Here is a 13,648-nt window from a genome sequence, read left to right as displayed (position 1 = left end):
TTGCAAGTACTGTGACTACTTTGCCATCTTGTGTTCAGTAAAGAAACTGCATATTGTTTTCATTATTTTACGTCTGATGTTTATCTAGTTCTAACAACTGCTAAGAGGGTGTTAAAATACACAACAATGGTTATGGATTTGAATTTTTTCTTTCAATTCTATTAATGTTTGCTTCATGTATTTTGAAGCTTTGTTATCAGGCATAAAGTCTTCCTAATGACCCTTTCAACATTATAAAATGTCTTTATCTCTAGTAAGAGTCTTTTCTTTGGTAATAGTTTTTTATCTGCTATTAATCTAGCCCAATCTTACTATATTTACCGTTTTGGGGTTTTTTTGGCCATGCCACATGCCTTGCGGGATCTTAGTTCCCCGACCAAGGACTGAACCCAGGCCCAGGGCAGGGAAAGCGCCAAGTCCTAACCACTGGACCACCAGGGAATTCCCTATATTTACTATTTAGATAGTATACTTTTTCCTACACATTTATTTTCAACCTGTGTCTTTATATTTAAAGTATATCTCTCACAGATATCATGTAGTTAGGTCTTGATACATATACACACACAGAAAATCCCTTATCTTTCAATTAGAATAACTGGTCCATTTACACTTAAATTAGTTACTGATGTGACTGAATTCAGAGCTACCATCTTATTAGTCTCCCTCCTCAGCCCCAAGTTTTCTTCTTTTTTTTTCCTTCAAGTTTTCTGTTTTTGTCTCTATTCCTCTTTCCCTGACTTCTTTTGGGCTAACCAAATGTTTTTTGAGAATTTCATTTTATCTATTGGCTTTTTAGTATACCTATCTGCATTATAAGTGACTGTTCTAGGGGTTACAATATATATCCCTAAGTTTAACCAGTTTACTTGAGTCAATGTTGTACCCCTTCACATGTAAGAACAATTTACCACCCTCCATCCCTGATACTTTATGTAACCCCACAATACAATGTTATAGTTTTGCTTTAGAAAGTCATGTATTTTTTAAAAGATAAGAGGAAAAAAAGTAATCCTGTCTCTTTCCTCACATATTTACTATTTCCTAAAGATCTGAGTTTCCATCTGGTATCATTACCCTTTAACCTGATGGATTTCCTTTAGAGCTCCTTGTAGTATAGGTCTGCTGATACTAAGTTCGTAGTTTTTGTTTATCCAAAAAAGTCTTTATTTCATCTTCATCCTTAGAGTATCTTTAATGATATAGAATTCAGAGTTGATGGTGTTATTTTATTCTCTTCAGCAGTCCTTCTTATAGCATCCAGGTGTTTTTCTTCTGGCTGTTCTCAAGATTTTATCTTTGGCTTTCAACAGTCTGAATATCATGTCCCTATGTGATTTTCTTTGCATTGATCATGTGTGGTTTTGCTAAGCTTCTGAATTGACAATTTTATGTCTTTCACCAAATTTGGAAAAATTTTGGCCAATATTTCTTCAAATATTTTTCTGTTCCATTCTGTCATTCCTCTCCTTCTGGAATTCCAAATAAATATATATTAGACATTTCTATTTTATCCCAGAGGTCCCTGAGCCTCCATTCATTTTACTTTGGGTCATTTTCCTCTCTGTTCTACAGATAATTTCTATTAATCTATCTGCCAGTTCACTAAGCTTCCTTTTTGTTAGGTCCAGTTTGCTATTAGGCCCATTTGGTAAAATGTTTTACTTCATATATTGTATTTCTCAGTTCTACATTCCCATTTTTTATAGTCTCCTATTTGTTCATTCATTATGAACAATGATGAGATTTCCTATTTGTTCATTCATTATATATCTATGTTCCCCTACTTCCTTGAGTATTGCTGTAATAGGTGCTTTAAAATCCTTGTGAACTAAATTCAACATCCGGATCATCTCAGGGTCAGTCTCTAATAACTGCCTTTTCTCTTGAGCATGTCTAGAAACTTTGGATTATATTCTGGCCACTGTAAATAGTATGTTGTAGAAATTCTGGATTCTGTTACATTCCTCCAAAGAGTACTGACTGTTTTAGTAGGCAATTAACTTGACTGGCCTCAAACTCTCAACTCTGTTTCCCCTTTGGGGGAATGGAAACTAAAACCTCTGTTCAATCCTTTTAGCCTTAGTTAGGCTGCCTAGAGTTTGTCCGTATGCAAGATTTAGACAGTTTATATCCCTCTCTGGATCTCTTTTTCTGGATTTTCTTCCTCATTTTTCAGTTAGTACAAATGCCCCAAACTCTGTCATCTAGTTCTTCAACTCAAGACTGGGAGTCTCCATCTGAATTTTAGCCACCCTTCACAGTACCAACTTGGGCATGACCTCAAATCAAATGCCACAGGAAATGGCAATTCACCCAGTGACAGTTCATTCTTCTAAATATAGATGGCCATTACCCTCTAGTTTCTGTCTGCTTTTGGTTGCTCACCAGTGTTTTTAGATAGTTTTTTTTTTTTAATATGTTGTCCTCAATTTATAGTCAGTATTTGCTGGAGTTTTAGTCCAAAAGGAGTTAATCAGTTACACCTAAGAGCAGAATTCTGCCTAATATTTTAGAAAACTAGGCAATTATCTTGCTAATTTCAATAGAGACAAATGGAAAAGATATTAATGAAAGATAAATGGATTTTATAATGATTTAAAGTAAATGTGGCCTTGGTATTTAAGAATAATAGAATGTAGGCTTGCAAGGTGTTGGATAATAGAGTATCTCAGGACTTTGGGATTAAAAGCACACACTGCCTCTCACATTCCTGCAATCTTCCTAATGACTACAAAGAATAAATAAGACATAAAACCACAGAGACACAGAAACCAGAAGAGGACATGAGAGCAGTAAAGTTTTGGAAGACTGAAAGCCAAATGATAAGCAATAATTTACTTAGCAGAGTGAAGAAAGGTAAAATAAGGCCTATGTGTAAATCGGAGGGGAACCTATAAACAAAGCCAGTATGTGCAGCAGAACCCCCAAAAGGTGGAGTAATCAGTAATCCAGGTAGTTCTGAAAGTGAGGGTGCAGGAGGCAACCAAGTAATAAGCCCCCTTCCCAACCCACAAGAAGTGTAGGTTTACTCTCTAGAGACAAGGAACCAGAGACACATTACACTCAGGGAGGTGGCTATTAGTGGAGGAGGGGCTTGAACTAAAAATGAGAAGTAAAAGTCTACGTGTCAGAACACTAAGATCCACCTCCCACCACCCATCGCAGCAGCAGTTATTGGCAGATTAGAAGATTGTAGCCTAGAAGACAAGATTTACATATAGTAGAGGCTGGGAATCCCTGCCACTGCCCCCAGTCAGCTCATAAAAAAATGTTCTGCCCGTACACGTGGAACTTCCATTCACCTTTCTGGGCCATCACTCTCACTATGAAGAGGCAGAACATTTGACAGAAGTCTCTGAAATTAAAATTAGTATCTTAAGTACTTATTAACTGCCAAGCTCTGGTGCACAGTTTTTAAGAGGGAAAAAAAAAAAAGACTAGAAATGAGACCAGCACTACCTCAGAGAAATGAGAACCAGACAGCAACTGTCCTGAATATAACTTAGAGCTTCAAACTGCACCAAACGACTTCAATGATGGCCAGTCTAATTAACAAAAGAGCTAAAAGAATCTGATCTGAATGCCTCAGTTTGCCCAGGAAAATTTAAATGGAATGTAATAAAGGCCTCCAAGCACTTCACAAGGTTGACTGGCCATAATTATCAAAGGTCATCTTATGTTACATTATTAGTATTAGGAAAAAGAGCCCTGACATTTAAGCTTCATTAAAAGTAAACTGACCTGTGAAAGCATGAAAAATTAACCAACAGTCTGAGCAGTCAGTTACACTCTGAGTATTTTGAAAAAAATCCACAAACTGCTCCTAGAGAGAATAATGACCAAACATTACTAGCACCGGACACGTTTACTATTCTTAAACTGGGTTTACAACTTACACCAGTAATAAACAAGACACCCTATCTCTAAAAGATCAGTTTTCCGACTACCCCACTCTTTCCTATTACGTGGGATCATTTCCCTCTGTTTGCCTGTGCCTTAGGGCTACCAATGACAGCTACCAACACTGAACTGCCTTGCTATTAGTTACCTGGAAAAAAAACCCAAATATATCCTTATGCTTTGAGTTATTTCCTATTTCCCGAAACAAGCCAGCTGCAAAGATTAATTAAGATGTAATGATGGGGAATTCCCTGGCAGTCCAGTGGTTAGGACTCCGCGATTTCACTGCTGAGGGCCCAGGTTCATTCTCTGGTCGGGGAACTAAGATCTGCAAGCTGAGCAGCATGGCTGGGAAAAGAAAAAAAACAGGTATAATGATGAACTTAAGAAGTAGAAAGCCACAAGAAAAAATTGCTCCCACCCTTAACAAAAAGAAAAAAGCCAGATAATCCAAAAACACTGTAAGTTTTTTTTGAGGATTTTTTTTTATATATAAATTTATTTATTTTATTTATTTATTTTTGGCTGTGTTGGGTCTTCCTTGCTGCGCGCAGACTTTCTCTAGTTGCCGCGAGCTGGGGCTACTCTTCTTTGTGGTGCGCGGGCTGCTCATCGCGGTGGCTTCTCTTGTTGCGGAGCATGGGCTCTAGGCACGCGGGCTTCCGTAGTTGCATGGCATGTGGGGTCTTCCCGGACCAGGGCTCGAACCTGTGTCCCCTGCATTGGCAGGTGGATTCTTAACCACTGCGCCACCAGCGAAGTCCCAAAACGCTGCAAGTTTCTGAGTCTATCGGTGAGGTGATGTGGTAAGGCAACCAAATATCTAAATTCCACAGGGTGACAAGCCCCTCTGAGGAAATCGGACATATGAACCACTTCACCTTTGACAGAGCACAGGCAAAAGAGATGCTGCTATAAAACAACGGAAATTTTAACAAACTCTTTTAGGGCCCAGTGTGCACTAGTGCCAATTTAGAACGCTGAGAGGCTCAGATACAAAGGGATTCTGCATGCAGTCAATTCTTTTTTCATAGTCTTGCACCTCATGAGATGCTCATGGGAAATAGCGTGAGCAGGGCAGACCTGAGAAAGGTGTCCATAGGTGGTCCAGGTGTGTAGTACCTGCTCCAAGACTTGAGGGTAGAGCGGGAGTACCGAGAAAAGGCCATCTATACTTTGGGCCTGCAGGAGTACAAGGTGGGGATCAGCTACTGCTGAGGAAGGAGCAAGAAATTCACCCATGTTGCAGATCAACCCTGACACGCGGCAAACGCAGTCTGTTGCTGGGAAGGGCTAGTAAAGCCTCCCATCCTCAAGTCCCTGCACTGATATCAGGCAAAGGTTAGCTGCTGCTGGATAGGGCAGGAAACACACATCCTCCTTCACTCTGCATTGACATTAGGCAAATGTAAGCTAAACACTAGAGGAGGGACAGAAAGCCCACTCAGGCCGAGATCCTACACTGATATGAAACAGATGACTTCTAGGACTGGACGGCAGGCAGAGTAATTGCTCACACCCCATGCCCTCTGCCCCGTCCTCCTCCTCCCCTCCTGATATAAGGCAAAGTTCAGCTGCCATGGGCAAGAAATCTGCCTGCATTCTAAACCCTGCACTGAGTAAGAGGCAGTGCGAAAGTGACAGGATCACTGAGAAAGCTCAGCCCGTGGGGCTCAGGTAACAGGACCTGCCTAAGACTGAGGCTGAAACAGGAAAACTGCAACACCCCTTCTACCACCACAAGTCTTACATCAAACAACAAGTAAGAGCAGTCTGCCACTGGGAGAGGAGCAAGAACATGGTGACAGACCCTATGCAAGTATATAGGGCAAGCTGTCAGTTAAGAAGAGTAGAACAGGGACAATGAAAAAATCCTCCAACACTAAGCCCCGCATCCAAAACAAGGTAGCAGTAACCTACTGCTGGAGGAATCTGAAGTCAGTGGTGCACCAATGACAACAATAACAACAACCCCAAACCCAGATCAAGTACTAACTAAGCTGACTCAACCTAATTGCCAGAAAAAGTGTACCATTTCTTTTTTTTTTTCCTTCTGTTAAAGAAAGGCAGACTGCCACATGCAGCAGCTCATTTGGATGTGTGTGGAGTATTGGAAGCTTGACTACCCTATGTTCTCCTACAAATGACCCTGAGAGCTTGTTTGCAGGTTCTAGCAGGGGAGCGCAGCTACTCATATACCCTTGACGGAAGAACAGTCCCCCTCTATTGGGCAAGGTCATCCTCTTCAACCAAGCATGCAGCTTCAAGAGGGATGCACATGGAGTGGTGAGGGAGAAAGGGGAGACCCGCCTAGCCATCCAGATCAGCCGAATCAACCCTGGTGATCAATGGGGTGACAGATGTCGCAGCCAGATCACCCTCACATCCAAAAGTGTACCATCTCTGAGTATTTATACTCAGTTCTCAAGTTCTACTGTTCATCTATATTCAATGTGTAACACACAATCAAAAAATTGTAAGACACATTTTTCAAAATGTTAAAACCCACTGTCAACAGAGAAAAACAGCAATACAACCAGACTTAGAGATGGTGCATATACTGGAACTTATAGGACAGATACATTAAAATAACTCTAATTAATATATTAAAAGATCTAGTAGAAAATAAAGTTGACACTTAATAAACGGGAAATTTCAGCACAGAGATGAAAGCTATACAAAGAAGCCTAATGAAAACACAAAAAATGAAAAACATGATATCAGAATGAAGAATTCCTCTGATGAGTTAATCAGAAGACTAGACACAATAGAGGAAAAAATAAACTTGTAGAAAAGTCAACAAAAATGATCAAACTGAAACACAAAGAAAAAAATGAGTGAAAAAACAGAATGGTGCATCTAAGAGCTGTGGAACAATACAGGCTAACGTATATGGAACTGGAATCCCAAAAGAAGAGTAGAAGTATTTGAAGAGATAATGGCCCAAAACTTCCTAAAGTTAATTTAGAGAACCCCAAGCAGAAAAAATAAAAGGAAAACCACATCATAATCAAACTGCTGAAAAGCAAAGTAAAATTTTAAAGGCAGTCAGAGAAGAAAGAAGCCTTACATTCTACAGGAAAACAATTAAGAATGACAACAAGGGCTTCCCTGGTGGTGCAGCTGTTGAGAGTCCGCCTGCCAATGCAGGGGACACGGGTTCGTGTCCAGGAGGATCCCACATGCTGCGGAGCGGCTGGGCCCGTGAGCCATGGCCGCTGAGCCTGCGCATCCGGAGCCTGTGCTCCGCAACGGGAGAGGCCACGACAGTGAGAGGCCCGTGTACCTCAAAAAAAAAATTGACAACAGAGTCCTCATCTATGCAAACTAGAAGATGGAGTGACATTTTTAAAGCGCTGAGGAAAATAAACTGTCAACCTAGAATTTTATACCCAATTATAATGTATCCTCAAAATGAAGGCAAAATAAAGATGTTTTCAGATGAACAAAAGCTGAGAATTCATTGCCAGCAAATCTGTAGTGCAAGAAATGTGAAAGTCAGTTCTTTAAGGGAAATCTGGATCAACACAAAAATATACCAAGCACTGAATATGGTAAAAATGTGGGTAATTTTTTTCATTTTCTTAATCTCTTTAAAAGATAAGTGACTGTCTAAAGCAAAAATAGTAACATGTCACAGGATTTATAGCATATGCGGAATGAATAACAATAATAGCACAAGACGCTGGAGAAGGAAATGGAAGTATATTCTTACACTGTATGTAAAATGGTATAATATTATTTGAAGGTAGACTGTGATAAATTAAAATTGTGTATCATAAACCCTTACAGCAATGACTAAAACAAAGATGACAAAAAGGTATAAAGAATAAGTTAGTAGTGAAGATAAAATGGATTCATTAAAATATAATGATGACTATGTCAACAATGGGTGAATCTAGCCATGTGAAGGGTTTCTAGAGTTCACAGCATCACTTTTGCAACTTTTTTTTAAAGTCTGAAGCTTTTTCAAAATAGAAGGTTTAATTGAAAATATTAATGGCAAAAAATGGCCCTGAAGAAATCTCCAATATTTACTTAACCCCTATAGTGTGCAAAGTCTGCAAAAGGAAATATGAAGCTGTACAAAGGAGAGAGAACATAGGATCCCCATCAGGCTGCAGCTCACATTCTATGAGCTCAAAAATGAATAACTGACCATGAGTATATATCAGAAAACTGTCCAGAAATAACAAACTTTTTGATTAAGGAATTGATATATTCCCTAACTCTAAGAGCCAATAACCTGGAAACAGCAATAATGAAAGTCCCTCAACTGGTCACTATTTTGTGAAATCATTAAAATATCCCTACCATATGTGGTTTAAAAGTCCTACATGTGATTCAAAGGATATTTACTGAACACTGCCCATGAGCCATGCCCTGTACTAGATGCTAGGGGTAGGGAGAGAAGCTGCATATTAATACCCTGAAACTCAATTTAAATAAAAAGACAAAAATAGAAGAAATGGCCCAAAAACGTTATAGATGTTCTAACAGAGGACATACATCAAATACTAAGGAAGAAAGTCCAGGGGAAGAAGCAAAGTCCAAGAGGACCAGAAAAAATGAGGAGACTGAAAGGAAGAAGCTGTTGGAAGAAAGAAAGGAAAGAACTGAGGGTGTTTCAACAATGTAGGATAAACAACTACCTGAGGTCACAGAAGACGCTGGAGAGGACTGATAAGAGCACATAAAGGGCCAAGCCTTAGAAAAGAGTGTGCCTTAGAAAGAATGATGTCTTTGACTTTCCAATACAAGAAACTGAGAAGAAAGAATACAGGTATCACTAACTTGAAGTTCCTCATATTCACAGTGAACACCTATGTGTTGCACTTGGGCTCTTTCTCTCACACAATCACACCACCTAGACTTTGCACGTGCTTTTTCCGGAACCTGTAATATCGTTCCCCTTCCTCTCTGCCTGGTTAATGCCCATTTACCTTTCATCTCTACTCAATCTCCTGGAATCTTCACTCTTAGCACAGCAGACCTCTCCTTCACAATACTCCTCAGACTTGAGTAACACTTTGTGTTCCCTGCCAGATTGTGAATTCCATGAGCAGGGGCCAGCTCTGTTTTAAATTTCCATGTCACTCCCCAGAACCTGGTATCATGCATGAAACATAGTAGACCCCAAGAAATACTGATTAAACGAGTGAACCAATATAGAGAAAGAAAAAGTTAAAACCTATAGTCTCTATTTTTTATGAATGACAACTACACACAAAGTCACACAGAAAGCAAAAGCTATATTTCATTAAATTACTAAAAATAAAAATTGTCTTGGAAGGCTATCCTGTATGACTGTTAATTAGCAATGCTATTTAGCACAAGGGAAGAGCTACAAGTAACAGGCACTCCATCGTAATTTCATAATAAATTAATTCATGAATGGCACTCAAAGTGAGTTACGCATAAAGGCTAGGCCAGGATCCAATCTAGAGTTGAATATGATAAAACAGGAAGCAGTACAGTGTAGTTCAAGCATAACAGCTTAGAATCAGGTTGCCTAGGTTAAAATACTGGCTCTACTCTCATCAGCTATGGCTTTGGCAAGTTACTCTATGCTCTGCAGCGGGCATTAATGTTTTCCCTACCCAGCGTCCACTCCCCTTCCAGCAACAGCAGCAGTTTTTCTTCAAGGAGCCACATCCTCCTCCCTGACTCTTCACTGTGGCCCCTCTCTAGGCTACAGGATGAACTTGTGACCTAGGTTTAAGTGATTAAGTACACCATTTCCCCCTAAATAGAACTACGGTTCCAGCAACGAGAACATGATCAAAACGGTGCCAATCGGAGCCAATTCCAAGGCTTTTCTTTTAGCTATTAGATAAAAGGAAGAGAACCTGAAAAGAACTGGGGTTACAGTTGCTGTGGTCATCTTGCTGCTGTGAAGAGTCAGTCCTAAAATGGAGCAAGCCCAGAAGGGAAACTGACAAGACAGTGTGAAAGCAGATCCTGAGGACACCACCTGAGCCCCTGTACCAATCCTCACCTCAAGTCAGCTCCACGTGTAACTTTTTAGCCTTCTGCTTAAACCAAGTTAGGCTGGAGTTTCTGCCACTTACATCCATGAGTCCCCACTAATATACTTTCTCAGCTGCAGTTTCATCATTTGGAAAATGAGGATTCGCTAAGCTTCCGTGCCTCCATCCGTGAATCAGAATACCTACTTCACAGGTTTGTTGGGAAAAGTAAACACTTAGCACATAGCACAGATCTCATACATCATCACCCTGCTAAGCTGTTTAAAAACAGAAAACACTTCTTATAAAGAATACTGAGCTATATACGTGATTTTAATTAAAAATCTGAGAATTATGTGACTGGATAATAAGTTTAAGTGAGCAAAACTCTCTGGTAAAAAGATAATGGCAACAGCTAAAATGTAAATTGGGATAAAAATCCCAACACTGAATTTCCTGCTACCAGGTAATTCAGACATTAACTAAGACTATAACAAGAGTTATTGCAAGCAAATTATCACCACAGAAGTATAGATGCCAATGTTGAAGAAGAGAAATTAAAACAGTCACCTCCCCAGTAACAAGAGTAGAAATCAGTGAATAGAAAATGGACAAGGAACAGAGAAAATCAAAGCCAAAAGTTAAGACTGATAAACTTCTGGTAAGACTGATAAAGAAAAAAAACCAAAGACTATCAATATTAGGAATGAAAAAGGGTCTATCACTATAGAACCTAAAGACATTAAAGAGATAATAAGAGCATGTTATAAACAACTTTATGCCAACATGGTAAATAACAGATGAAATTAACAAATATACTGAGAAACGTAACTTATAAAAACTGACACAAGAAAAAGAGAAAATTTGAATTGCCCTAAAAATTTCTTTAAAATTGAATTTGTAATCAAAAACTTTCTTATAAAGGAAATGTCTAAATGTTGGCTGAAGTCTGTAAACCACTGTGTCAATCAAGCAAAACACCTGAGGGTTAGATGAGGCCCTCCTCCACTCGCCCAGAACACCAGTTTTTTCCCCTCTAGTGGATTTTTAGTGAATGGAAAGGGCGGTACAGAGAGAGGAAAAGTCAAAAAAAGAAAGAAGAGATTGAATAACAATTAAGGAGATAAAGACAGAGTAAAAGTAAAAGAAATGGAATGGTCTCATATGTCAGTAGGACAGAATAAAATCAACAGACTAGATTACCTGCATAAGTGGTATATAATAGGCAACCTGAGAACCTACAGATTAGATTAGAAATGGATGAATAAAGGGAAATAGACCTGAAAAAATGTTGGTTTGTATTTCCTAAACAAGCAAGTGATAGCAGAAGGGAGTTGTTCGAGAACCTGCAAACTGTCAAGAAGCAAGTAAGGAGGCTGTTACACAAAGCAGACAATGTACAGAATAGTTGAGCTAACTGGAATAACAATACAGTATTGTTTACAGGCACTCTATATTACTGTGATAATACCTTCTATTATATATTAAAGCATTAGTTCCAAACTTGAAAAACTGCTTCTAGAAGAAAATTTTCAGATAGAAAAAGTTTCTCAGCTAGAGACAGAAATACTAGTTTCTCAAAACAGCACTGAAGCAGGGAGCTAAGGAAACCTGGAGAAAAGAACTTGGTGTTAAAAAAAGTCAGCTCTCTTCTTGGTGGGTTTGAATCTAACCTAAAAAGTATAAAACTTATTTTACTTTATTATTACTGAAGTATAAATAAAAGATAACCTAAAGAACCACAGTCAATTCTCATTACTCTAGGCAGTTAACGTTCCTCAAACTCACTTCAAACACTGAATTAGCCAACACTGAACCACTGCTCCTAAGGGAAAATATTAATACAAGGTGAGGTTCCTGCAAGGCCCTGGTCACATTTTTGTCAACCAATCAAAACATAACCTTGTTTAATGTATGTTCTGCTTGACATATTATTCAATACATACTGTAGATTCATGAACGCTGAATTCATAGCCAACAGCACTATGACTCATGGCTGAACAAAGCTCATCTAACAGATATTTTCTCCGGAAGGCACATGACCGCATTCTTGGGACAGCACTTCAGCACTCTCCTTGTGGGGCGGGGGGCATGTATACAGTGAAATCACCAACGAAAAGCACAGGATGTGAAAAATGTCGCACTAAAAAAACGGCAAAAAAGACACTTGTAAGACAGCTGGAACAAGAAGGCAGAACATTGCCTTGTCTGACCTCGGCTAGGAACGTGTGCTCGGGCAGCAACAATTTTTCACTGCACTGTGCACGTCTTCAAATTACTATGAAAGCACTATGAGTGCTGATTTGGGGGTTACAAATAAATTTTAGTGAGTAGGCAAATTTGAAACCCAGGAATAATGAGGATTGATGCACTCATAAAAATTTACTCTACTGTCATACAAGTAAATTTTTTAAAAGTTTACTGTAAATGAACCTAGAAATCTAGGAAACGGTAATGGAAAAATACCATTTCTTGGAATCAATCTGCCAAGATTTTTTAGTTATTGAAGCATGAAAAATACAAACCCATTAAAAGTCACTTTTACAATGGTCTCAAGCAGGCCTCTTCAATTTACTAGCATATGACAATCAGCATTAGGAGAAATCAAAGTATATTCATTTCTAAGTTATAAATGAAATCCATTAAATCCCACCTGGGGAACTGCATTCACTAAATTTTTTTTTTTTTTTTTTGCGGTACGCGGGCCTCTCACTGTTGTGGCCTCTGCCGTTGCGGAGCACAGGCTCCGGACGTGCAGGCTCAGCGGCCATGGCTCATGGGCCTAGTCGCTCCACGGCATGTGGGATCTTCCCAGACTGGGCCACGAACCCGTGTCCCCTGCATCGGCAGGCGGACTCTCAACTACTGCGCCACCAGGGAAGCCCTTCACTAAATTTTTAACAGCAGAATGGCCAATATATTTACTGTAATCAACTTTTTAGAAATATCATTTATTTAAATGGACTGTTATTGAGTATCAGGCCACACTTCCCCTCACCCTAAGATTAAAATGATGCCAAAAGATGATTTCATGACTTAATACATCATTACCCACACTGATTACATACTACAGTAAAATATACTACAGAAAAAACAAAGTCTGATCTAGGCTCTACAGAGCTCTCACAGATTAGTGATTTAGATTTTTATTCAAACACCTAAATGTTCGTGTTCAAAGCTTCACATATTTGTAAATCACCTTTAGTTCTTGAGAGAGAGACAGAGAGAAATAGCAATAAAAGAGAAAACTACAATTGCATGAATTAACGGGAAATTCAACAAAATTTTTGAAAAAGCTATCTCTCTCCCATCCAGTCCCTCAATGTCCCAATTAACTCCTATTGCATTATAGGAATTACATACTTTACAGAGAAAGGTGAGAATTAAGTGAACATATCAGAAACTCCATAAACCTGCCTTTGAGATCATTCCAGACCAATGCCCACATTTTACAGTCAGCTGCCAGCCAAGTGCTCTTTTTACACCATCATTTTTACGAACGTGACTAGATTTAGCACACCTGAACATTAAGCAGAACAGCTATGTACTCAAAAAAAAAAAAAGTCCCCCAAATATTAGCTATAAAAACCCATGCCAAAGTGTATATTTTCTAAAGAGACACTGTGTCCTCCCTTGGTCTGATCAAGCTGAAATTTGAACTGATCTAAAAATGGGGCAATTGTTAGAAAATGAAGAATCCAATACTTTAAAAAAAGAAAAAAATATATACCTTGATACCATGCTTCCCTGTGGTAGAGCTTTGATTAAAACTTGGG

The 13,648-nt window shown here is 39.0% G+C and overlaps 1 protein-coding gene across 4 annotated transcripts in view; it reads right to left on the bottom strand.

The window, feature by feature from the left end:
- Positions 1-13,648, bottom strand: part of CYB5R4 (cytochrome b5 reductase 4) — an 84,229-nt gene that overhangs the window by 62,260 nt on the left and 8,321 nt on the right. The window contains exon 2 of one of the 4 annotated variants that reach the window (XM_022590288.2): positions 1,078-1,472. The exons of the other annotated variants lie outside the window; for them this stretch is intronic. The gene's annotated coding sequence lies outside the window, so the exon portion shown is untranslated. The remainder of the gene's footprint in view (positions 1-1,077; positions 1,473-13,648) is intronic. 4 annotated transcript variants of the gene reach the window in all.

Source organism: Delphinapterus leucas, unplaced genomic scaffold (assembly GCF_059928025.1).
Source record: "Delphinapterus leucas isolate spDelLeu-1000000601 "Yukka" unplaced genomic scaffold, BTC_Dleu_Yukka2 spDelLeu_asBTCV2_sq72, whole genome shotgun sequence".
In the NCBI taxonomy this organism is placed as follows: Eukaryota; Metazoa; Chordata; class Mammalia; order Artiodactyla; family Monodontidae; genus Delphinapterus; species Delphinapterus leucas.
Note: the sequence above shows the minus strand (reverse complement) of the source record. Positions and strands in the feature narration are given on the sequence as shown.